The sequence below is a fragment of the Temnothorax curvispinosus genome, unplaced genomic scaffold, assembly GCF_003070985.1.
Source record: "Temnothorax curvispinosus isolate PA1 unplaced genomic scaffold, ASM307098v1 QBEX01004731.1, whole genome shotgun sequence".
Classification (NCBI taxonomy): Eukaryota; Metazoa; Arthropoda; class Insecta; order Hymenoptera; family Formicidae; genus Temnothorax; species Temnothorax curvispinosus.
Genome location: NW_020214511.1, coordinates 272,550 through 299,162, shown reverse-complemented (window position 1 = coordinate 299,162; position 26,613 = coordinate 272,550). Strand labels below are relative to the sequence as shown.

General features: G+C 36.0%; 1 protein-coding gene and 1 non-coding gene across 2 annotated transcripts in view; one reads left to right on the top strand and one right to left on the bottom strand.

Moving 5' to 3' along the window:
* The window catches only part of LOC112453837 (ras GTPase-activating protein nGAP), a 296,057-nt gene that overhangs the window by 23,476 nt on the left and 245,968 nt on the right, over positions 1-26,613 (top strand). The gene's annotated exons all lie outside the window — the stretch shown is intronic.
* LOC112453839 lies at positions 13,788-13,936 on the bottom strand. Its single transcript, XR_003040667.1, has one exon. It is a non-coding gene; the product is annotated as a U12 minor spliceosomal RNA (small nuclear RNA).

The following is a 26,613-nucleotide window of genomic DNA, read 5'->3' as shown; positions in this document are numbered from 1 at the left end:
AATGAGGCAACTTCTATATAAATTGTCCGGTAAGCATTAACATCATAATTACCAATAAGTATTTTCTTAAAACATTTGTAAAACATTGTTCTATTTTATAGTTTTAATATCATATTGTTTGCTTTTGTGTTAATTCGACATTTCGTTATTTTTGCTCAAAGCTCGTTATTTGTTTATTTCGACATTTTTAAGATTTTTTAAACGACTTTTACATTGCAAAATTTAAAATACTTACTAAATTATTACATTTTGCTGAAATATGAAATATTAAATTTTGGTACCTATTTGTTCGTGAAACTTCGCACATATGATTTTTGTGTGAAAAGTATTAATTAGAAATTAAAGAAACTTTGAGCAAATTCCTGCAGCTAAAATTTTTCCTACAATGCAGCATAATCATTTTCCTGATGATAAAGCAGTCTCTTTTGACATGAATATCTTTTCCACCCTTGCACTTTTATAACTCTTTATTGCGAACCGCAACGATATTATGAGTTTGTTGACAATTATTAAGACATGGCCATTTTATGCTGTCAATGTTTTGAGAATTCGCAAATATATATGCAAGTCACGATAATATTGACTATACAGTATATATATAAAATATTTTGTAGATTAGAATAGGTTTTAATTGCAAGAAACGAGAGAAATTAATTTTCGTCGAGTTTCATTCGCATTTTATCTTTATAGATTGCTTCTTTTAATTTTATTGCAATTGAGTTTTTTATGAATTCAAAAGCTTGAAGCATTATAAGTTAATGAATAATGCTTTAGATTATTGCGAGAAATGTTTTGATAGAAGATCGCATGATTACTGATGTAAATTCTTCCTATTACATTAACTCGCACTTTAATCTAATGAAGCGTGATATTTGTGCCACGCGAACAGTAAGACCTGCTTGCGCGAAAATCGATATTTCGTTTTATTTTGTCCGAGAAAGTAACACGGAGCGAACACTTACATAATCGTAGAATATAAATAGTAGCTTTAAGGGCCGGTTACACCGGTTTTTACCAATGCTTACTTATTACTATTATTGCAATTGACAAAGCGTAACTATAAGCTGGAATAAGATCGAATAGATTATATAAAAAATTCGAAATTTAATGTTGGGTGTACAACATATTATCTTAGGATTTTTATTGCACTATATTTGTCTAAAAAAAGTATCAATTATTGTTAGACTATAATATCGAAATAAAAAATATATTTTTTTATTCCAAGATAAACTTTGCTGTTTTGCATGAACACGAGAAGTATAGACGAGATAGATGTATGATAATTATATAGTGTAATATGTCAGCTAGGTCTCGTCAGTATTAAGTGTTCAATTGAACTGTCGTTTGTTGACCGCACATTCATCGCATGCGTCTCTCGTTGACATTTAATCGATTGCTGATTCGATACATATGGTACACGAAGCAATTTCATAATAACTATTTTACTTTTATTTTAGAACGGTAGTAATAATATTACAAAAATATTTAATATTTAATATTCGCTTGAGTTATTTGATTAATAATTTTAACTGTTAAACTTATCCTGTTATTAATCCAATAATTATATATTTACATTTGCGACTGTGATTAAATTGGACTATTATAATTTAATCGTATTTTGAAGTATTTTGAAATTAGATAATACGAAAGCTACCTCCACATTTTAGTATATAAATGCAAATGCAATAATTAGCATAAAGTATATTTTTAAATATTATTTTTCATCAATTTCTATGTTATTATCCTACACAGTTTATCTATTCTGTCTATTCTGAAATCTATTTTGAGAAATTTATCGAAAAAATTCAAAATTTGTTTCATCACTGTGATCGTCAAGCCGTAACGTGTTTCTCGTCGAAACGAGATGACGAGGCTCTAACTGAAATTCCACGTCAATTAACGGGACGCATTGTACTGACCAATTTCTCACTCGTTGCTCGCCGCTCAATTGTTTCTCTTTTTGCATGCTGCGGGTGATTCGTCAATTCATTCGACATGCGCTCTCGGTGTGCTTCTTCATCTATCATTCATTTTGTATTTGCTTCTTTTACGGATTTTTCTTGTGATGTATGGGAGTAATAAAGTTTCTATTTATAATTAACTTGTTTGGGTTTTATCTTAATAAATGTTATAATATTGCAAATTTGCTGTTAATCTTGCTAACATTATTTTTCAATTTTAGCTTTTTACTTCCAAAAACTTTGTTCAAGAGAGTTTTATTTCTTTAAAAATCTATCATGGGGAGTGTAAGATCAATATTTTTCATTTTTCTTCTGTTTAAAACATTGTTTTCTATATCTTTCTCTCCTCTTTTTCCTTCTTTCTTTCTCCACGTGTCTATTGTTCGCTGCGCGGATAGTTCATTAAAATCTTAGATGACAATTCATGATTCTCTAATGTTTCTCTAAACGGATATCAAGAGAATTTCCGAATTTCCTTCAAAGCTCCGATAATTTTTTTAAGTCATGAAAGGTAATGAACTACGAACAATCAATTTGGACTCGTGAATAACTGATGGTGATTCATAACGAGATTCATTAAAATTTTGTTTATACTCGTTAAGCAAACTAGTCGACTATGTAATCGGATTTCATATTGATGAATACTTATCTTGTAATATCAATATAATTATTATACCAATTATTAATATATTGCCGTCGAATGGCCTTTATGTACATTAATAAACAAACTAAAATGAAATATTAATTATTCAATACGATTTTTCTGCCGTGATACGCGCGCAGATCTATAATTATCAGTAAGTACTTTAGCGATAAATGTATTTTCTTATAAAATTATTCGTCTGATATGATGGTTATCAATGTAAATATAAAAGACGAAAAACAGCAATCGCGTTAGAATGTGTGCTTATCGTATGAACTATCCTCTTTAAAGATCACCGGAATCGAGCGGCGCGCGGTCACGTTTTCCGAGACATCGGTCGCAGGTTCGCAAAGTTCTTTTCCATATATTTCATACATCTCTGTCGTCTACGGCGTATGACAGCACGGAATTTCATTTGACAAGGCCATGCGAGGGGGACGTCGAGCACGTCAAAGAGATACCATCGTTGTTTCTATCCGCGCGTGGAAAGTGCCGCATGCCACGTGTTTCTATGCGCGGTCGAGCGGCGCTGTGGACGCGTCACGAAATTTTTCGCGAGACACATTTCTCTCGAGGTACACGCGTTTTGATTCGATATTGCATACGCGAATTTTTGGAGCCCATGAAAAATGCGCATTGGAAGGCTGCGCCGATTCGAATCATCCGCTCGCGGAATGTTAATAGATCGACGAAATTCGTTGCGTATTCTCACCACGTGTTTAACATTATCATTATGGACATGCTTGCACTTAAAGGATAGAAAAGACAAAGGAAAACATTTGGAATGAAACGGATATACAAACACATTTAAACGCGATCTTTATATTGAGCAAAGAAAATATAGACTCGCGCAACGACAGCAAACGTGATATCCAGAAGTAACGTCTGCAATGGTAATAATTAACACTTAAGAAAAGACTAGGCGAGAATAACTCGCATGACTTTTCGTTGTCAAGTGAAATATTAACGATGCATACGATTGCAGAGAGAAAGAGAGAGATAGAGAGGGATAGGAGCATTCTGCATTGCTCGCGTGTATTACGTAACGGCGAAGCTATCTCGATTACGAAGCGCAGGTGTAAATTTTTAATCGCTCGTGCGCGATATGAAATTTATTATTCCGTTTTGATATTCTCGTGCCTGCTACGCAAAAGTATTTACTATATTTCCGATATCTCTCGCGGCAATTTATCCGGCGATTTATTTTAACAACTCGTATACACACGCGACTGCTCGTTCAACAGCACGTTGCGAATGATGGCTCTGTTAAAAATATCAATGAACACTGTGCCCATACCGATTCAATTATTTATTTTCACATTACGAGCGTGCTTCGGTGGAAATTATTTAATTAGGATTAATTTACGCGTATCGACGTTCCGTTATTCCATTCTCGATATACTGCATCGGTGCATCATTACTGAATAATATCGAGAATTTGAGCGAAACAAATAGCATGATATACATATAATATAATAAAAGAATTTTACTTCCCTTCCCCTGATTTTAATGGATCACTCGCTTTTTCTAACAAAGTTTAAAATATTTATGAAACTACCGTGCATTAACCGATCAAATGCTGTTTATATATTGATACATATTAAAATCTATGTATCATTATTTTACTTTATAAAACAATTTTTATCATGTATCTCTAACAAAATTGCACAAACTTTGATTATATCTATACTTATATGCTAAAGATTGACATATTTTTGTTTATTTATAACGTCTCGTTCTTTGTTTGTCCTTATGATTGAGAACTTTATAATTTTTTATGATACACATTTTATCAGCAAAAATTAGATAGATATTTATTTACACAAATTATTCGCGTAAATAAACGATAATCCGAGATAAAGCGCGTTCATGTCTAGAATGTAATTTTTAACGCATGTTTGTGCTGATGTATGCGGCTTCGTTTCGAGAGGAATGCCATATAATTTCCACTCACGATGAGCATCCATCACGTGCACAAATATGTACACAGAGACATATACAAAGAGAGCAAAAAAAAATACCATTTGATATACCTATACACCCAATTTATAAGCCCATTGCATTTCATGACTTAAAAAGCGCGTTGGCCATATAAAATAATTCTACAATTTGGTTGTAAATTTTTGCACCGCGATAAAAATGTTCGGAATCGTGAATGTGTTTTGCAATTTTCACAGTTGCGGGGGACGGTCCGTATTTCTGTCGAATAAAATGGGAGAAGGAATAACAGCGCGGAAATCCGTGCATCGCATTTGACGTAGCGTGCCGCTCAGCTGTCAGTGCGTATCGACGCGTGCAAAATATTCACGCCAAACGCGCGCAATACTCTAAACGATCTCCCCTCTTTTCTCCACAAAATTTTCGTGCGATACCACCAAACGGCGCGGCGGGCAGCTTTTAACGGTTTGTAGACGCAGGCATGCGAATACGCGCGCGTACATTCGGTGGTGCGTGTCACCTATGCGTGTCACGCACGACGAACACGTTTCCGGCACTTTGTGTCTGCAGTTGCACCTACGTATCTGTCCGCGACCGCCATCCGGTGCGGGCTTATAGTTAAACCGTAAGGCGTGCACGGGGACGCTTTTGTCTACCGGGAAAATAATAAGTACCATCCCGTCATTAATGTTAGCGAAATAGTTGAACAGCATTCTGCTTTTCCGTTTAATCACGTAAACCTGTTGTTGGCACAGTCTGTATCACAGTCATGAGAATACTGTTTCATAGAGGTGTTTGCGACATTGAATCATGTATTTGGGGAATATGGATATATTACATCTTAATTATTTATATTTTATAATACTTATTATATTATAGAGAATTATATTTATATTTGTTATTACGAAATACAAGATTTAAAAAATCCGATAATTTTTCACTTTCTCGAATGATTTTAAAATTATTGTACCTTTTCGCTGTGGCGATAGCTGAAATCGTATTGACTTGCGATTACTTTCCACGCATACGTGAATAATTTCGTTTCGGTAGAACGCTTCCACCTGCTAGTCAAAAATCCGTGTTACGTTCTCGACACGTGTGCGCACAGTAAAACATATAGAGCGTTCTATCGACGAGTCTTAAATGAACCACGAGAAAAAAAGAGAAAAAAATAAATATTAAAAAGTTGACATCACGATATACGTATGTAAAAATTTCATGACAATCTACACAGTTCAGATTTTGAATCAAGTTTCTTTATTGGCGGTATTACGACTATTACGGAATATAAAGAATATAGAGCGGTGAAAGGAAAGAAAAGTGGTTATGACACAGCGGGACCAATTTAGTTTTGCATAGCACCGTTGAATAACCGCATACCATGCGAGCCGCCGATATGCGAAGCACTTGTGTCCAGATTCGTGCGGAAGTACGAGGCCCTCCTATTAATGTCGGGCAGCGATGTTCATGCGAACGTTAATAATTCAGATGGTAAGGAGAATAGCGAATGCCAGGGGAATGGCTTTGGTTTTCTTTGCGCGCGTCGAGGACAAAGGCGAACTACGACAAACCAGCTGGCGTTAACGCTTACGCTTTACCCTTATCGCAATGTCTTTCATGGAAGAATTGCCACAAAGGCAGAACGACGCGTTAAAGCCATTAAAGGTGTTGACGTGTGCAGTTGTAATCTCAGAGAAAGAAGGAGAAAGAGAGATAACGAGAGCTTCTGCTGAACTAGTTTTATTACTGATATATAGAAATATAGAGAACATGTATATTTTTTATCAACATATTTTGCGATATACATCAGGTGATATTGTAAAATATTGAACAATCTAAAGTATATTTAAGAAGTATGCAGTTCAAGCAAAAATAATTTTAATTATAATGGTTTTAACATAGAACACTGTAATATAAGAAAAATTGATCAAATATTAAATAATTTTACAAATAAAAGCTGGGTCTAATCAACCAAATCTTAAAGAATTATATATGAAATAGGGGTAGAAAAGACTGAAGAAAATTCGGTTGATTAGTTTTATATGCGAGCTTTATATGCTCTAGCTTTATATGCGAGCAAAATTATGGACCTTTGATCGCGTAGCAAAATTTAGATTTAGATTTATAACTTTTATTAAGAGTTTATAATGAGAGAGAATACACTGATATTTGTAAGAGAGGTATACAAATGGGGAAAGTAAGTGGCAGAAAATGCGTGCTTTCCGGATACCGTTTGATCCTCCCTGTTAATAAGAGATTGCTGCTCCCATGGCGGTTCAGCCCTGACCTGAACAGAGGCAGCCACTGGTGTTATTGCAATCTCGTATCCTACTCATTATGATGGGCAGCATAAAGCACGCAGCTTCAAAAACGGCACTCGATTCAAAAACGTGATTATTACCAGCCCGGTAATGTACCGTAACTATGCATTGATTACACTCCTGGACGCCAGCCTTTTGTAAAGATCAAAAGATGTGGTATACCACTGCATTGTACGATAACACCGAGACGTAAAAATCACGAATAAATGTAGCGTCGCGCGTGAGAACGTGACTACGAATAAGAGCGTGATGTAACCAAAATATTTCATAATGAGTAATCTGTTACTAGAATTAACAGAAAATAATCAGATTTTCTATTCATAAATTTATACTTTTTGATTGTTTGAAAAATTATTAGCAATAGGTTCTTTGTTTCGAAAAAAGAGAGAGATAAAAAATAATGATTTTTTTCTACTCTGCATGCGTGCGAAAAACTAGGAACGATGAAAAATACGTCACGCGTTTACTTTCTGTGAAAACGGAAACTGTTTGTTGTATTTATGCAACTATACACATGTTGTCAACGAACGAGCTGCGTTCAGGAACCTGCAGCAATATAATCGGGGTTGCACGCGCAAACATCCCTTAGGGATACCGCACTCGGTTGCAGCATAGTGCAACATTTGTACATTCTGCCCGTCGACTTTGTCGTTTATCGCTCGTCGTTTATCGCTCAGGTCCCAAAACGAGCAATCCCGTGCGCGCGCGCGTACGTAATTTACAAATTCTACGGGGTTCCTATCGCGTTGCGGAATACACATTTTACTACGTGAGTACGGGAATAGTGAGAACCGGGAAGGGGGGTGACACGGTGACGGTCGCACGGGACCTTCGTCATGTTACCGCGGACGCGAATGAAAATGTAGGTGTCGCGTGTGGGCAGACGCACCACACGGGGGTAGTTATTTTCACCGCGGGAACGTGACTATTGCGAGCTGTGCACTACGATTAGGGTGTGTGATAGAAACATCGTGATATGAAAGGGTTACTCCCGATACGCGGTATGTGTCCATTTGTCATGGTTAACATCCGTCCGTCTACCCGTTGGAGGGTTGAGAGCTTCGCAGTAATAGCGAGTTCATTCGAGGAATTCGCCAGATAAATCACTTCATCTATCGCGTCAAGGGAGATATAACGCTCTTGAATTCCTCTCGAAAAATTAAACGCGTTATGAAACGCGTAATCCATCCCGCGGCTTGGCGGCGATTGCCAGTGATGGATTGTTTTGGTGTTCGCGTTTTTTATTTCGCGATATCTTCTCGTTGAACGATCAATTCTCGCGAATAAGTGTGTATTTATTTTGCGCTCGTTTCTACATTTACGCGCGCGTTTTCTGAACGCTCGTACGATGAGATAAACCGAAGAATGATCGTTTAAAAAAATTATATTCCATGTGATGTAAATTTTTAAAAAAGTAGCACGTATACCAGCGGGTTTCCACGGGTTATCATCTTGCGTTCATCGTATTCACGTGGACACAAAGTACGCGTGTGTCACGCTACAGTAGCTGTCTGAATGCAAATTTGCGTCGGCTTATTTATTACCGCCGCTTTTTTATCCCGTTGGAATACTTAAAGTAGCTTTTAATGATCCCATCATAATAAAAGTTACCACGTGGGCATATTTCATAGAATATCGATATCACAATCGCATCTTTTAGATTTATGGTATTTTACATCAAATATATATGACGTAAAAGGACTTGACATCGAATCACGAATATGTCAGTAACCGGGTACTTTCGTTTAAATCGTAAATTACATTTTTTTTCAGAATTATGCGCATTTACATCATTTGGCACGCTAAAGAACATAATAAATACTTGAAGTCAAATTGTGAACATTTTACTGTTCATTACAATAATTGCAATTCGAAATAAAATATAAGAATGATGAAAATTTATTCCTAAGGAGTTAAAGATTCATATTTTTTAAAAACTATGATAAGACATTTATTTTACATGATCTAAAAGAAAGCAATCGATTTACGAATATATCGATCGGTTTTAATCAATATTCGAAGGCATTGATTTTTGGAGGAATTAACGGCAATCTAGAAAGTGGTATGAGTACATTTCTAAATACATTCGAGTTGTTTGACGTTTACATGATAATGTGAAAGTGCCTCGCTCTTTTCGCGAGGACACCATGTTGGAATGCGTTTATCCAATCCATATGCGCGTGTTCGACGACTCTTTCGTTCGCATGCCAACACGAACGGTTTTTCTCTTTCTCAATCGGCAAGCCTAATTGCCCGGTTTCGTAGACGGTCCCTAAATGATAAACGTCCTGACGTCAGAATAACGCTGACTACGCGTTTATTCTGGATATCTTTTATATGCAATATTGACAAAAAGCGAAGAAATACTTTTCGTAAAAACGTTACACAGATAACTTTATTAATAATACAATTATAATTCTCTTTAATAGAATAAAGTTATTTGAGAAAACATTAAAACTAGATGACTTAATAATGATAATTAAATTCAAAGAAATAATGTTTGAAAGAAGAAGTGCTAATATCTTTAAAAAAGAGTAAACAAAAAAAAAAAGATAATTTTGTACACAGTCTTTCCAGATAATTTATTGCTACGAGACAAGTTTGTAAATGATGTCATAGTGTTCATACATTGCCGTCCCGCAACGCAATTTTGTGTCGTTGACCCATCGTTACCAAGAAAGAAGCGGTTTTCTTCAAACATTATTTAAGCTTGAAGTACGAAGTTCTCAGATAAAATGTCTTGGATTTACATTCTCAGAGGCAATTTGATGAATCCATTATCAAGCCAGTGCCTTGCCTCGTTTTCTGTTTCGAAATACTGTGTTATAAATAAAGGATTTGATCCTTTTCATTGACGAGGGATATTCGAGAAATTCTGTAGGGAAAAGAGATAAATAAAAGATATATTTTTTTTTATTGTAAATTATTGAAACAAGTAGCCTCCCTTTAAAATCCTTTTTTCAGTTTCTACTGTATGTATATATATTCAATTTAGTATTTAATAAAATATAAAGAAATTAGGGAAAAAGATACGCGTTAGATTTATAGACATAATATACCTTATATTTTTTTATGTGAGAAAAAGTTTTGGATGGAAAAGATTTGTCCTGCTCCGTTCTGTTCTTCAAATCTCCTAAATTTGCGGTCGTAGACCCGCTCGTATTCATGCATAATTTATGCACACGCATGAGTGGGGAATACGGTACATCGTATGCAGGTGGTAACTGCAAGTAGACTGCAATTACGGTTGCTGTACTTGCACTTTGGAAACCCCGGCCGCCGGCGAGATCGTTTGGTCGTCGTGGGTTAATCGGACCCTATCTCGAAGCGGCATGTTCGCGAAATTTCCAACGCGCTCATGCTCTGTTACGTTGTCGTATACGCACACCGCGAGCGAGTTTCACGGACTCTCGGTGCATCGGTGAAACCAGTTCTCGTGTCGTCAAGAGAAGCGCTTATGCGCTTTGCTTTAATCTGCTTGCACTCCGCATTGATGTGCGATCGCGCTATCTTTCGTATCATCGCCCTTTCCCACGATCGTTTATGTAATATAGTATAGCAATATGACTTTCTAGTTTTTAACGCTGCAGCTTTCAGGACTTCTACATTCTATTCTTGCAAATTATGTTATTATAATAGCGGAAAAATAAAAACACTCTTCTTTATAAATTAACCCCAAGCTATCGATCAAGCCTGCTTAGAACTTGATCCGTTCACTAGTTATTGAGATCTCAACATCTCGAGTACTCGCAACTCGTCGCGTCGCGTAAAAGAGTCAACGGTCGGTCTCGCTCCGCGCGTAGGTTAACTTGGCGCGAGACAATACCGTGTCTGCTCTTGATATTATTGCGCAAGACGAATGATAATTTTAAACATACCTATTTATAAAGTGGCCGTCGATTTTAACATTAAGTGTGAATTTGAAATTCTTTAATTATCGACAATTTGAAATTGGTATTGATTAAAAAGTTTACAATTAAAAAAAGTTTAAAATAAATTGTTTATGACCAATGTATGACTCAATGTATGGCGTTTCGTTGTTAATCTTTTTAGTCTTGATTTACAATAACGATTATAATTTGCGATCTTCGCAAATTTCGCAACGTAAACTGATATACAGCGTTAGTCCGTCTGACAAACCAGCCCATCTGTCTAATGATATTCCGCACATTCTCTAGCTATCGTGTAAACTTAATAAACGTGTTGTCTCACAGGCGACTCTCTCCATTATGTAGTGCTGCTCTATTACATTCCATTCAGTAATTTAATAACCGGTTTGTTGTATTCGGGACGCAAACTCGTTACTCGTTACAAAGCGAAGCTTCCCGCCTACGCGATGACCCCTGCAATGTATGACCCCTGATACGAAACCCCATCGGATTTTCGAGGGATGATAGTGGATGATCGCTAACGCCATGTCCGCATTGCGATAGCGTGCGGCTACCGGCCTCGTTGCTTGCGAGAAGATCGGGATCGTGCACGTGGATCATGCCCGTTATCGATCGTGCCGCGGATGCCGGCCGAAATAGACTATCGTAAATCGTAGGCATGGGATATTCGCGATATCGATCGCACGCATCGGTACGGTACGCGAAGGGTGGTGTTCCTCTAAACTGATCGATAAGAAGTAAATATCGTGTGTGTATTTCTGCATATTTGTGTTATTTTTAGTAACGTTTTAAATAAGTTAATTTCCAATTTTATAAACTTTTATGCACATATCTATGATAAATTATTGTACTTAAAAAATTATATGAGATATAATTATTTACATATCCATTTTAGCATTTTTTGGACTGGCTAAGTTCTAAATTGTTTAATTATTTTTTACACTATGTTCTCTATACTAGAATCTACGATCTAGGGGACGTTGCTTTTGATATTCTATATATAAGTACTTTTTGCATACTTTATTTTCTATATATATTAAGTATAATATGTCCAATAAAGTAAAAAATAAATAGCTTATGTTGATAGAGAAGCTAGACTTTCTTAATGAGAATTTTTAAAACAAATCTGCGTAATTATACACGCTGTCTTTGTCCTTGACCAGGAATAGTCTGGCACACTAAAGTGACTATCGAGGTGACTATGAATAGCCCGCGCGATGTGTGGGAAGCGATGTATGAAAGAGCGAATCAACGCATACACGCCTACAGATTGCAATCGTGGATTTCAATAGGGAATCGCAAATTGGTGGATCCAAAAGTTTTTTCGCGCGATATGATTGGAATTGTAGTCGCAAATCCGACATCATACGAAAATGTTGAATCCGCCGATTGAATCCGTCGTTGCAATATCATGCACGCTGCATTCTGCATCGATCTATATTTGTTTGTTATTATGGCTACGATAAATATACGATATATGATATTAACGCGCCGTGGTCCACGACCTTTAGACCTTCGATCAATGCAGAAATCTGAAAAGCGGAGAGAAAATTGAACGTGGCGAAAAAATAGAAAGGAGCGCTCGGAATGCATAGCGCGGCATTCCAACCGCGCTGCTCAAGTGAGAGCGAAGTCTCGATGGAGATTCGCGTCTGGCCTCTTCACGAGCGGATTTTCAAGGAGCGCATACACATGCGGGCGCGTGCACGCAGGCGTGCGTAATGGAGCTTACGTTACGAAGCTTTTGCGTTTATAATACGTTCTCCGCTCGGAAAATGCCGGGCGGAGTGCCGAACACGTCGCCGAGATAAAAGCGCGAGTCGAGACGCATGGGGCATATATGTGTATATGTGCGCGTGCATGCGTTACGGATGTGGGACTATATATCGATATCTTGGAACGAGAAATGAGACCGACGTCGTTCTGCATCTGTTTGGAATGACGAATGTATATATGTATATGTGTTATGTGCTTTTATACTTTTGTGTGGGATCATTATCACAGAATTCTTTTAAACATATCAATAACTGTTACTTACAAATGATATTACCTACTTTTTACAGAATTATTTTAGAAAATCTTATATACAATGAATGTTACATTTATATATTTGTAATTGCAACGTGAAATTTATAGCACAGATCAATCTATCATTTATTACTCGCTCGAGGAATTTTCACCACAATAAAATATTTTCGCATCTTACTTCTGTTTATTACTCCAGATACAGGAATTGGCACGTTCGAAGAAATTAACGCTTTTTCTCTCCACGGAATTTTATGAAGTATAAACTATATTTGCGAAAATGTTTTGTTAACACTAGCGGGACGCGTCCGGTCGTGAATGGTGTGTGAATCACGACGAGGTATACACACATGGAATTCGAAGCACGGAAATTATCGTTCTGAGTATTACGAAAGACCTATGTCACGCAGTAAAAATAGTAGGTGCGCTGGAAGAGAAAGGTGGCCTCTGTAAATCAAGAATGCATCTTAAATCGATTGACTGAATAATTCAGCAGCGATACGTGTTAATGCGATGAGCGAGAGTCTAATTGTGTATACTAAAGATTCCTCGCTTATCGGAAACGTTTACCAGAAATAGTCGTGAAATGGTATTTTAAATTGTCAAGATTATATTAACATAAATATACGTGATATATACTCTTCTTTTCCTCTCTCAATGAATTAAATAAAATTGTTTTTAAAAAAGTCTATGAAAAATTGTACGATAATCCATATGTTTTAAATTCTACATATTATACTAACAGAATAAAATATTTATTAAAACATTTTCTATTTTTCTTATAATTAATGAAAATGTAGCAAAACAATTTGCTAGAGTTAAAAGCAATGTAATTAATTAAATAAAGGTATAAATTGTGCTTACAGAAATTATAATAAGATACAGTCGAGTAGAGGCGGGTGTGCTATTACATTTTAAAGATATTGAACATCAGATTTTCATTCTGAAAAGTTTTGATGTTATCACTATCTTTACTTATATACATAATAAAACTTTATATTTTAATAGTGAGGTAAGATCGCTTCACCTAGCCGCGTGAAAAAGTAGTTCACACAGCCCTGGGACGACCTGTGCCTCTTCAAAAATTAGTTCGCTTAATTCAGCATAGCTAAGCGTTACCAAAGCTCTATATTTTCCTTACTCATTAGTTTAAGGCACGAATTTCTGATCTCCTAGCCGCTTACTTATACCCTTTGTATGGATTTCTTCTTACGAGATAGTGGACGACTGGTTCGCCATCTGTGGAACGTAACAGGTACTACAATACTATATCCGTCAAGGTTCGATTTGATAAGTATTTTGCGTGTTATAAGAGAGAGAGAGTTGGTATCGAAATATTTAAAAGGAAAATATTAAAAAGGAAAATTAGTTCTGATACAACATATGACGCTTCTGTACGTGTTGTATCTATTGATAAATCTTACTCAAAATCGTTCTTCCTTCTACTGTTATTTTTTGTATTTAAACTCTTTAAGGCTTATACTGTAATAGTATCTTTGTTAGTATTTTTATGTCTATACTTTATACGTCACAGTAAAAAATGTTGTGTTAATTTAACATATTTTACATGTCCCAAACGGTCCACCCAAATTTTTGTGTTATTTTAACACAAGTGAATATGTCAAAAAGTAACACAAATATTAACACTAACAAAATATTCAAATAACATAACCACATAATGTTAAATTAACACTTGGATATGTTAAAAATTCAACACAAATTTTTAACAACTATTTTGAGTAGACCGATTGGAACATAAATACACAATGTGTTAAAATCTTTTTTACTGTGCATTATATAGTATTTTATTTGATTATGAAATTAAATTGCAAACAATTTGTTCGAGTTTACATTTAAAACATTAGAATCGTTCTTTTCTGAGAGGAAAGAAAAAAATATTCAAAGAAAACTCAATTAACGCGTCTGAAACGTCGAAGTTGCTAAGCGCACTCTAATGCTTTCATTATGTCATAATGAATGCCCTATAATGATATTAGGCTCATTATACGCGACGCTTATTAAAATTGCGTGGTTGGTCGACCAAGTTCCGTTTGAATATTCCAGCCAGTAACTCTGCCACGGCTTATATCCTTATCAATTTGCTTCGGTAACGAATTGATTTAACCGTTCGTTGAATGGAGCGGTACAATATAGCATGCTTATCGAAGCGGCGATAATGAAACGCTCAAAGACGTCTCTCTCTCTCTCTCTCTCTCTCTCTCTCTTCGTGATATTCATCCTGCCATTTATTAAATTACGTTTGAACATTATAACTTGTGTCGAAAATTATCGTAAATTCTAATATATAACAAAAATCATATCTAATTGTAAGTTAAATGACTAAAAAGTATATCTTTTTCTTAATCTTCCTCTTCAAATGTAATATTAGAATGACGCATTATTTTATACTCACAATTCCATTACGTCTTGACTTTACAATTAAAGCAAAAAAACTAATTTAAATAGAGAATTTGATGAAATTATAACAGGGAGTGAATTTTGATAAAACTTTTTCGAGTATCAACTTTTATTAACATTCAGTAAATCTTGCGTTTGACCATTAAGTGTTTCTAAATTTATCTCGTTTAACACGTCGTATTTGCGAGGAATGGGATGCCACCTTCTGCTCCTCACACGCAGTTACTAATTACCTCCCTTTCAACAACATTCTGAGATACACGCGTAGGATTGTCGCCCGGCGAATAGTCCGTCTACTCCCGGCAGCTCCTCCGCCTTCGACATTGTGTGCGCCCTTCGAACATTATTGTCCCAAACACGTTTGCATTCTCTCTCAGCCAACACCATGCTCTCTCCCTTTCTCTCTTCCGTGCATGTATATTGCATGTGTGCTTTTCGCTCTTCCTCTTCCTCCTCCTTCAATAGCAACATCCTTGTCGTACATTGTATTATGTACATTAGTACGCATTGTTTGAAATGCATTCTGTGTTTGCAAGCGATCATCTGCATCTTGCCAATATCATATGTCTTCGTGGATGACAGTTCAGCGAGATGGTTGAAAAGTGTAGGATATACGTGCATTAATAATAAGCAATGCATTATCAAAAATATTATGAAATAATTCAAATCCTATTAACATATAGCAAAAACATTTACTTTTGTCATGTACATTTTAGTTCTCAAACGGAAATTAAATTTCTAAGTGCTTTCTTGAAAAAAAGAGTATATTGTCTAAATTAAAAAAAATTATGATTTTATGATTAGGTACTTTTTTCTTAAATTTACCTATATAATAGAATTATTTGTTATTTATTTGTATTTTTGTTATATATATATATATATATATATATATAAACTTTCAGTTAATAATACAAAATTATTGAATCTATATTCTTTCTTAACAATGTTTATTTGCAATTTTATTTAATTTAACTTGAGCTCAGTATATTTTTTTATCAGTTATCAATTATTGCATTAGGCAATAAAAAGACAACAAGATAAATGTACTTTTGTAATAAACGTTACGAAATACAATACATATTCTCCGCTCTTAATTCTATAATATATTTATAATATTAATTAAAACTAATTAAAACTGCGTAAGAAGACAAAAGTAATATGCCACTCGCGAAATATACGATCAATATCTGCATCTCATTTACAGATGGATTGACGATAGACATTGCAGTCGAATCATTTCTAATGGAAAGGTCTTGTACGATTCATGCGCAAACTTGGTCGTAGTTAACCAAGCTAATGTTGATGTGTTAAAGCAATAGGAAGTGACGCGAGACGCGACGAGAAGTGCTTCCAGCGAGCTTACGTACACGTATACACGCAATCCGACTTCGTCGTCTAATGCACAGATGCCGAAGAGAAACGCGCAGCCACCCTAAATAACGAGGGGCGCAATTTGTCGTCGCGTGCAAAATTAAAACGTCCCTTCCGCTCCTTCGGCGCGCCCTTCTCGTCGTTGATATTGTCGCTACGTGAAGGAAGACTCAGCATACCAACGATCTCTCGTTACGAGTCTCGTTTACGAATTAACAAAAACGTTGGAAACACGAAAGGAACGACTAATTTTACAAAGAAACATTTGTTACATTGTTTTAAATGATTTAACGGCAGAATATTGCAAATATTTTATACGAATTTATTATTTTGTGTATGTATATTATGACGCAGTTTAATTATTTTTATTATAAAAATTGGATTTTGAAACAAAGATTAAAATTTAAGTCTGAAAATCATGGATTTTATCATACTTATATTTTACTTATTCTCTTGAATCTCTTTTATTTCTTTGCATGACTCAACGATATTTCTTTTTATTTTACTATATTCTTTTCTGATTCATGATTAGGCTGTTTATAACTAAATATATTAATATGATAATATGTGAATGTTAAAATTAAAATTTGTATTTATTTGTGTATTTATGTTTGTATGCTACATAGAAAAGTAGCATAATCGGAAATTAATTTCTTATATTAATCTGATATGTATAAATCGCATATGCAGAGATAATTTTTTGTTTTGTGGCCATCTCTTTTCAATTACGATGAACGTGTTGAATAAAATTCAGCATTACGCGATCGCGTTATCGCTCGTTATTGCGAGATGATGATTTAGGGGATGACGGGGGCGACGCGACGTCACGTGTGTCGAGGGTGGCCCGTGGCTTTTCGCGTACACCGCGTACGGAAAAAGAGGGTAGTTAGTAGACGTATCCTGGTAACGCGTGGATGCAGAATGGACCCCACGTAGAATCGGACGTGTGGGGCGACACGAGTCTGGAAACGAAACGGGCGTAGAGCGAGCGCGTTGTAACTCTCAAGGGGATTGATTTGGTCCAGGTCGGTGGGGGTACGGGCGATATCGATTGCCGGCATCCATGCGGACGCATCTACAGGGAGTAGGTCCATCAGGAGGGAGCCTTCTATCGAACTTCATCTTCAAGTTGGTTTGCCGATTCTCATGTAGATCTCTCTTCTTTCTTTCTTCTTCTTTTTTGTTTCGAAGCTTTCTCTTCTCGGTGATATCGAAAGCGTACGTACGTAAGGTGCGTACTTTTGATTACAGAAGACACTTTCATTCGAGTAAGTCCCGACTGAATGGCCCTATTCATCTAAATTCCATTTCGTTCTACTTCTTACAGAAACGCGCGGACCAAACGGTAGATTCGTCATTCGCAAACTTTTAGCGACGGATAATTCTTCTCGCTACTTCGCGCCGAGATATGGTTTACACTCTCTCTTTCTCGATGTCTCTTGGGAAAAGTTGCTCACTCGAAACAAATTTAAATGAATCTCAAATTTGGATGCTATATACTGTTCGTTTTATCGTCGTCGTCTAATCCGCCGATTTTAGTCGTTTTACGACATTAAAGAAAAGTTCAATTCAGGGATCACTGAAACATTCATCGGTGTTCCGAGAATTAAGCGGGTATAATGCAGGACCTAGGGTGCTTTCCATTAACCGAACTACCTCGCGTAATCTCCCATTAGCCTCCGGCCATGTGCAATCGTAGTCTCGGCAGAAACGCACGAGTATTTTGCGTTAAATGAAAATTAGTTCGTTCTGCTCGATTTTATTGACCGATGTTTGTCTAATTATGTAATGAACGATTGAGCGATCGCTCGTGCGAAAACATTTTGTAAAATAATTATACGGGCGATTAAAGCTCGTACTTATAGCGTTTCTGCTGAAGAACTTGGCTGAAGAAATTGGAAATCAATCTTGAGACATGATAGTTTAATAAATAATTTTTAATTATCAAGTCATAAATTCTGATGAAATTCGTCTTAAGACACAGCTTGAACTTACAATTTAATATTTGATTCTCGAGAGAAACTGGTATGTACATACATGAATGTATATTAATAATTTTGATTTTTGTTACATTTTTTAGAACCTTAAGAAACGAACAATCACTTACGCGAAAACTTGGTTTAAAGTCCAATAGATTTTTAAAGCCTTAAATTTTTAGCAAAATAAAGGTAAACTTTATTTTTTTTTACTAATAGATTTAATAATTTTTTAAAAGTAAGGTAATTAACATATTAATCACAAAAAAACACATTTAAATGTTATTATCAGAAAGAAATAAAATTTGCTTGTAACGGCTAAACTTTGTTAATAGTAATATACATTTATATGTATATGTATTAAATATTGAAACAAATTTTCTCGTTAATTAAAATTCAAGTAACAATATTTTCATTCCAAAATGCTCAATCGGCTGGAGTTAATCATTATTTTTAACGACGTTAATGGGTCCACATGGGAATAAACAAAGCGCAAAATGTGTTGTAGCAGATCGTTTATCGAGATTAATTTGAAATACAAGGAACGGAATATTCAGTATTTTTATTTCATAGTACGTTAAATATTTCCTGATAACAATACTATAATAGCAGGTGTATGGCTTTGGTGTTTGTTTTTGTTACGGCGCGCTACCGCGTATATGCAAGGCCGTTGCGCGCCGTATCGTCATTCGCACGACTTGGCATATAGCGGCGGAGCTGTGTGTTCTCATCAAAAGGCAACTATTTTTCCTAACAATTAGCGATGGACCCGCGCAATTAATTAACTTTCACGATTAACAACTGTAAATTTATTGGGTATTTTATCAAAGCAATTATTTTGCACGACTTATTCATTTACATAATGATAGGGAGAATTTATTATAAATTACAGTTTTATTGAGATATTTATACAGACAAGAATGGGTTTTTTAATACTTAGAGTCGAGAGAAAATATTTCGCATCGTATTTTATATTTTTTACTGATATAAATGTAATTTGCTCATGATTTTCGTTATTCTAATTTGCTAGATTCTCGGATGTTGAGTGAATAATCAAGCTTCATATATATATTTTTTGTATTGTACGTATTTTGTGTTTGTTCCAATGGGCAGACGAACAATATAAAGCATGCATTGCGTGCGATTAACGTTGCGGAAATGCCGTGAAAAGTACCGTGTAATTATTTTATTTTGGCAATTAGTACGCGCGATTGTAATTAATTGTGTTTTTGTCAGTGTAATGAATGAATCTGAAAAGAGGAGAAGGTTTAGGAAGAGCATTGGATAATGGCGAAACAAATATGGAGCGAGTAAGTTATTTTTTATTTTATTTGGTACTTGTAGACTTAATCAGTTATAATTATTTTATGCGAAAGCAACAATTGTTTTTCTAGATATTAATTATTTTGGGCTATGACAAATATATTTTTGTTTTGTAATTTAACGTACTTTTAACATATCGCTACGTATCATATCGGTGAAAGTAATCTGAAAAGTGCAAAGTTTAACGATGAGACATATCTTTGTATCGATGAAGAGAGAAAATATCTTTGTATCTTTTTACGTGATTAACGTAATAATGAGAAAGTGCTTCTCGGATGAGCGTGAATATTATTCGATCGTTCATAAAATCTAATGAGTATTAGGAACTCTTCAATGTTTGTTGAATACTCTTAATCAGTGTTAAATAATTTTGTTTAAATAATAAATAAATTTAAGAGGATTATTGTACACTTAAGAAACGCTTAAATTGTGACGGTAAAGATACTGACAAGTGAGAAGCATAATAGAAAGGGTTGATTTTTATATGAATTTGAAAGAGTCATTTGCTATTTTTCTATACTTTTGTCACCCACTTAGATATTTTTGCTTTTCTTTTAATTTTTAATTTTCTTGGAAACTTTGACAAGAAGCTGCCCGTGCTTGTCAAACTTCTTAACTTACTACCGTTTCCATCGTCGCGGATCTCACTCTACAGCTCGAAGGACTTCTTAGATTTGGATTAAGCGGGTGGAAACTGCACTGTAGTTTGTATCGGATTTACATTCTGCCGGGATAATGGCCGCCAAAGTTTCGCCGAAGAGCGATGGAGGACTCAAGACAATAGATAAGACTAAACTTTCCAGAATAATTATTATCCTTCTACTTGGACACGTCGATAGATTTCCTTGATATTATGGGAAAACAATCACGAAAAAGGATGATACATTTTAATAGCTCTTGTTATAAATTTATAATTTTAAATAATATATTAATTTTTAACGCATATATTAATTTGTAAGACATTAGGTATGTGTGTCGCAATCACAATAAATCAACATTATTCTCTTATTTAGCGTATATTTTATTATACATACTCAGAGCGATATAAAACTTTCTTTAAATAATCTTGAAAGAAAGTAAATAGAAACTTTTTGATATATAGATACTAGATATTTATTTATAAATATTATCTATATAAATTCTTATTTTAGTGCCAGTTTTTAAAAATGTACAATTTCATAAAAAAAAAAAAAAAACAAATTCCTCTTTTGGAATTAACATTTTACAATTGCAAGCATTTCCAATTGTGGGCATTATTGCCTCTAAACACAGCGCTGCGAAAGTCCGTCGATAAGGTTTCTCCGAGTGTTAATTACGTTCACGTCAAACACATCGCGTCTATCCCGTGCGGGCATACATCCTATCTCCCGGGACCTTTAGCCGTCGCAATTACGTTAGAACCACTCGATATTCCAGCCCGCATAGCAACGATTCTCTCTCTCCCTCTTGACTACTCTCTCTCTCTCCCCCTGTTGCATCTTCTATCTCCCATTTCCATTTTCTCTCTCTGTATCTCTCAATCTGTTTCTCACTCTCTCCTTTTCTCTTTCCCCCTGTTTTCTCCTTTCATCTTACCGTTTCTCAACGTCGTTTCCGATTAACATAAAACGTATTGCCTTCTCTTCCGATTTTCTAATCCGGTAACAAAGCGCCCAACACGATGCGGAGAATCCGGGGAGCGCCGCGCCGTGCCCGCCGGACCCGGGGACTGCTTGAATCGATATGGTCACGAGACGCGTCCGCTCGATAGACGAAAATCGACTTCGAGTAATCGGGTATGATGCGGTGGTACGCAGTTTCACGAACAATGGAGTGGGATTATGCTTTAGGATGAAGGGCTGAGCGTGTGTGGTTAGCCGCGGAGTCTGACGATGAATATTACGCGGTTGAATGGGAGAGCGCTGGTGAGAGAAATTGCGAGTTTTACATGCTAATTTATTCCCGTCGTTTTTCACGGCACAACGCGCCGCACGAAAAACGCGGACTGCGGCTTGAAGCAATTGTAATCGCGTTATTATCGAGTCTGGTCGGAAAATCCACGAGTTGCCCACTGCGCGATTTTATATGATCGCGATGTTTCATCTCTACGTTTATTGTTCTACGCAATAATGCAAGCAAATGTAATTTCTTAAAAACATTTTTTGAAATTATTTATAAGTATTTGTATTTTTTTAAAACATTTCTAATACTTTTATTGATACGATATAGTTTTTGATTGAGACATTCTGTCATAAAAAAGATAAATATTCAAATTTTATGACAGCGTTTACACAGGCGCATCGCGTATGCATAATACTAAGGCAGTGTATATATTTTTGAAGAGAAATGACTTTGGCGATACAAATTTTATTTGATACGAAAATTCAATCCGCCGAACTACTGGTGCGGCACGACACGGCACGGCAGTACCGAAAGAACGCTGTCCGCAAGGAATTTGTAATTCCCCATGCAAATCCGCGTCGTAGAAAGCGCGACCACCTTTTCCCTTCTCGTGGCCCAGTCATATCGGCGCGATTCGTTTCTTCCGGTTAAGAAATACTTCCCGTGATCACGTACCCGCGAGAATTATTATGAAAGTAAATTATTTCCGCAACTCGGTCGTTTTCTCCATTTGTTTCCTCACAAAGAATAGATAAAAGACGATTTTTTACTTGGCTGCATTTAGCGAACTTGACACGATTCCTAAAAAATTATTAGGTATTTTTTTAACTACAAATTTTTTTGTTTGTTGTAAATCGATTTTTTCTTTGTGAAAAATCTGAAAAGTATATCCCTTTACTGCTAAATCTACTTGAAATTTATTAATAATGAATATTGTTTTGTTATTTGTTGCTTCTTCTGACATTTAGTTTGTAGAAAGTTCTGTTTTCTAATGATTTTATTCGAAAATTATTGAGACTTGTTAATCTCGATATCTTTTAAGGAAATATCGGTAAATTAAATCAAAGAATATATAATTAAAACATAAATCAACATATAATTATACATAAATTAACAATTCTGTTCTAGAACTTACATATCTTAAATTTCCCTCGATTTCCTTACATTCCTTAGATTTGATTTTGACTAACTTATGTTATGTTGGAACTTGCGTCGGAATAATTAGCCATTTCCTTTTCTCATTTTCTATTTTTTCGTCTTTGTCTGGACTTTATAGTCTTTTTTTTTGTTCAACTTTTGCGCGTTTCACAACTTTCGGAAATTTCCTGGAATATAAATTTTACCGAGCGTGGCGCAAAGAGAAGCAGGAAAATCCCCCCCGTCGGCGAGTCACTTTGGCTCTCCCTGGCTATTAAATTAACAACGCTCGACGACGGTCTCGAAGTCCGTACGTCGCGGATCCTTCCAGGAAGCTCTTCTCATTGTAAGAGTTTTCAATTACAATGGCCTTGAAGTACGACGATTTACGATTACGGCGTTTCGAGAAACGAGCGTGGATACTGGAGAGAGTGACTGTTACCCGCAAAAAAAGGGAACCTTTCGACGGGCATAAGCTACCACAGTTATTTTCGCTGTTTTTGCACTTAAACGGGTTTGTTAAACGCTTTCCACTCTCGCGAGATGGGTAGATGAGAGATATCGCGGGATCTAGACAACGCCCAACTGTGTCTGTCGGCCTACATGCGCTGTTGCGAGATGACTGGCTCTGTTACGCGGGACGTGTTAATGAACTTGGCGAGATCGACGCGAGATCGAGCGCATGCAGGTGTTATCACCGAAGCTGTTGCGGCGCCGTACTCAGTTGTTGCCGATGAGAATCGAGAGTACGAGCCGCTATAATCGCTATCTCACATTATATCACAAAACTCAACGTTCGTTTCTACGGGCGTTTACGCGATTTCCCTGCCCCGACAGCGGGAAAGGATGTAAATACGAAGAAAGTGTGGGACGCGTTAATGAAGTTGGAAAGAACGCAATTAGCTGACACGCATACCGTGATGGGATATGAATATTAACGATCTATCATAATGTCACAGTGTTGTGTATGTTTGAGGTATTGAGAAGATATATCGTGGAAAATATCTCGATCTCTATAGGTACCTATCCCGACACAATGCGTCTCTTCGTGAACTTATTTAAATGAACGGAGCAGAGATAAAGGGAAAAAATATCACGGGAACGCTGGTAAGGAGACAGACAGTCGAGTTAAAGGGCTTTGAGGGAAATCCGTAATTTTATATACGAAAAGCCCGGTTTGTGAAGTGAAAGCATTTTTACCCGTCTCGGCCAGGCGCAGTTATTATCACTCATTTTACCTCTGAACAAAAGCTGCGTGAACTGCGGAGATAGAAATAGCGACCGGTGACCAGCGCTATTGTCGGGCAAGACGAGCGATGGCGCAGGGATTTCTTTGAAAAGCTTTTTTTCTTGAGTCAGAGGGAAACTTGAGCGAGAGGGGGAGAGAGAGATTTCATAATATTCACCTTTTCGATGCCGCCGCGATATTTCTACAGTAGAGGATTTCTTCCCTGAAGCTTTGGTTTGCAAAATTATTATATAATCGTTATTTTATTATTTCAACATTCTATGTTTTCCGTAAAATTTCAAAAAATAAAATTGTTTTAATAATAAGAAAAACAATAGTTTTATATAGAAATATAATATAATTTAAAATATACACATTGTATATAAATGATAAATGTAAGGGTAAATATTTAAAACATATAATAAAACACAAGCCTGAAATTGATTCAACATTTAGATATATTATGAAACGTACGTCAGTAGAATTTTAGAACAAAGGTTTAATGATGCTCTCACGTAGATAAAATGGACGCGTATTTCGCGATTAAGAAATTTAGAGTTTGCCTAATCGAGAAACATTACGCGAGAGCAACCATAAACCATTCGGCCTCTCTGTGGCATGGAACACCCTTCTTTGCTAATTACCAATTAGGCGTCTACTCTTGCACCCGAGATTTAGGCAGCTCTCGCACTCGACGAGAGAGAAATTGGAGAATCTCCCGGTAATTAACTCTTACGAAAGATTAACGAACTACCGTACGACTGTAGCTATATGGATCGTCGTTTCGCGGCTCATGGCAAGAGCGACGAATTTATACACGCTATTATGTGCCCGGATACACTTCGCTAAGCACGGACAAATTCTATGCTTATACTTGGGTCATTTGTATGCTTATACCTGGGTCGCTTAGTTTTGTTCTCCTTAATTCTCGCAGAATATGAATAAGGTAATCGAGATTATCACTTTGATCAATTTAAATGTGTAAAAGTCGAATGCATGTCTTACTACAATGTCGAATAAATATTTTTTGCCTATTATTATCTGGTACGATTTAGCGTGGCATATTTTTTTTTTAGTAAAAGATATGTCTTAATTATTAAAAAAGGCTTTATTTAATTAATTAGTTTAATTAATGAGACAATTAATTAATTGACTCATTATAGCGTGATACAAAATATTAATACATTAATGAATCGTAAATTTATATGAGACAGAGAAGCGATATTAGAACGATATTTTCGAAAGCACGTATGTATTATTATATTTCTAGAGATATAGATGCTTTTAACAAAAATTTTCTTATCTTAAGTAATGTAACTATCTATTTGCCATCTTATTGGCAAGGCATATAAGATAAATACGGCTTAGATTGAAGCAGCAAGTATGTAGGTATATCTAACGCTAGAAACGTTGTAAATCGAGATAAAAGCGTCACAACGCCGCTCACTGTAATATTGGAATATCGTGTTTACGTACAGTACCTATATAACACTGATAAATGCACCGTCGGCAACATTTGCAAGATATTATCGTTGGTTATAAAGCCGAGAAGTATGTATAAAACATGTACTGCAAGTACGTACCATGACGCAACATCGTCGATCGGGGAAACATTTCAAAATTCCTCTCGTTGTACCTTTTTCGTGATAACCCACGTTGCTTTCGTAGTCGTTTCTCCTTTATGAGCAGATCGGCGCGCGGCGTTGGGTTTAACAGCTTTCGGAGACCACGCCGTTTCCGCCAACGAGCGTCGAAATTCTAATCTCGTTGGTGTGAACAGACTGTGTTGCACTAGACACAGCGATTACAGAAAATATATTGACCAACCGATGTTGGTCGGTCAAAATATAGCGCTTGGACCTCGAAATATGCTGCCTAGCTTGAAACTGAGAAATATTGATGTTATAAATATTTTGATCTTTTCTGAAAATATTTTAAGTGTAAAAATGTTGGTGTCAAAAAAGTGTTACGAATTATTTCCAAAATACTTGTGTAATAAAGTCTAATAATATAATTTCGGTGTGATATATTGCGATTTGCATAAACAACGCTAAAATCGGACAATAAATGGACAATGTCTCATTAATGTTTTCTCAAAAATCATAAGAAGTTAGCGTGAGAGCGATCGTGTCGTTGCGATATATCTTTGCGAAATTGTCGGATTAGCATACGAATACTCGGGACAAATTCCCTGAGAATTTGAAAGGATCCGAGCGTGCTGCGACTGACCACGGAGGTAAAACGCAACGGTGTTTCATAAGTTGACAGCGGCTGCCGTCAGACTCACGTAGAGAGTTGTCATCCACTGGATTATCTTCGTTTCCGGAGGTCCGCCATAAATTGGTCGGTTCTTTTCATCCGGGCTCGATATCATTCCTGGTAGCCGACATAAGGTGGTCCTCTTCGCGACGCATCGGCAGCTTTTATTATTCCTTGTAAAGACCGCTGGCCGAAGATACTTTTAAAGTTCTTCTTGCTACTAGAGTATCGTGAAAGAAAAT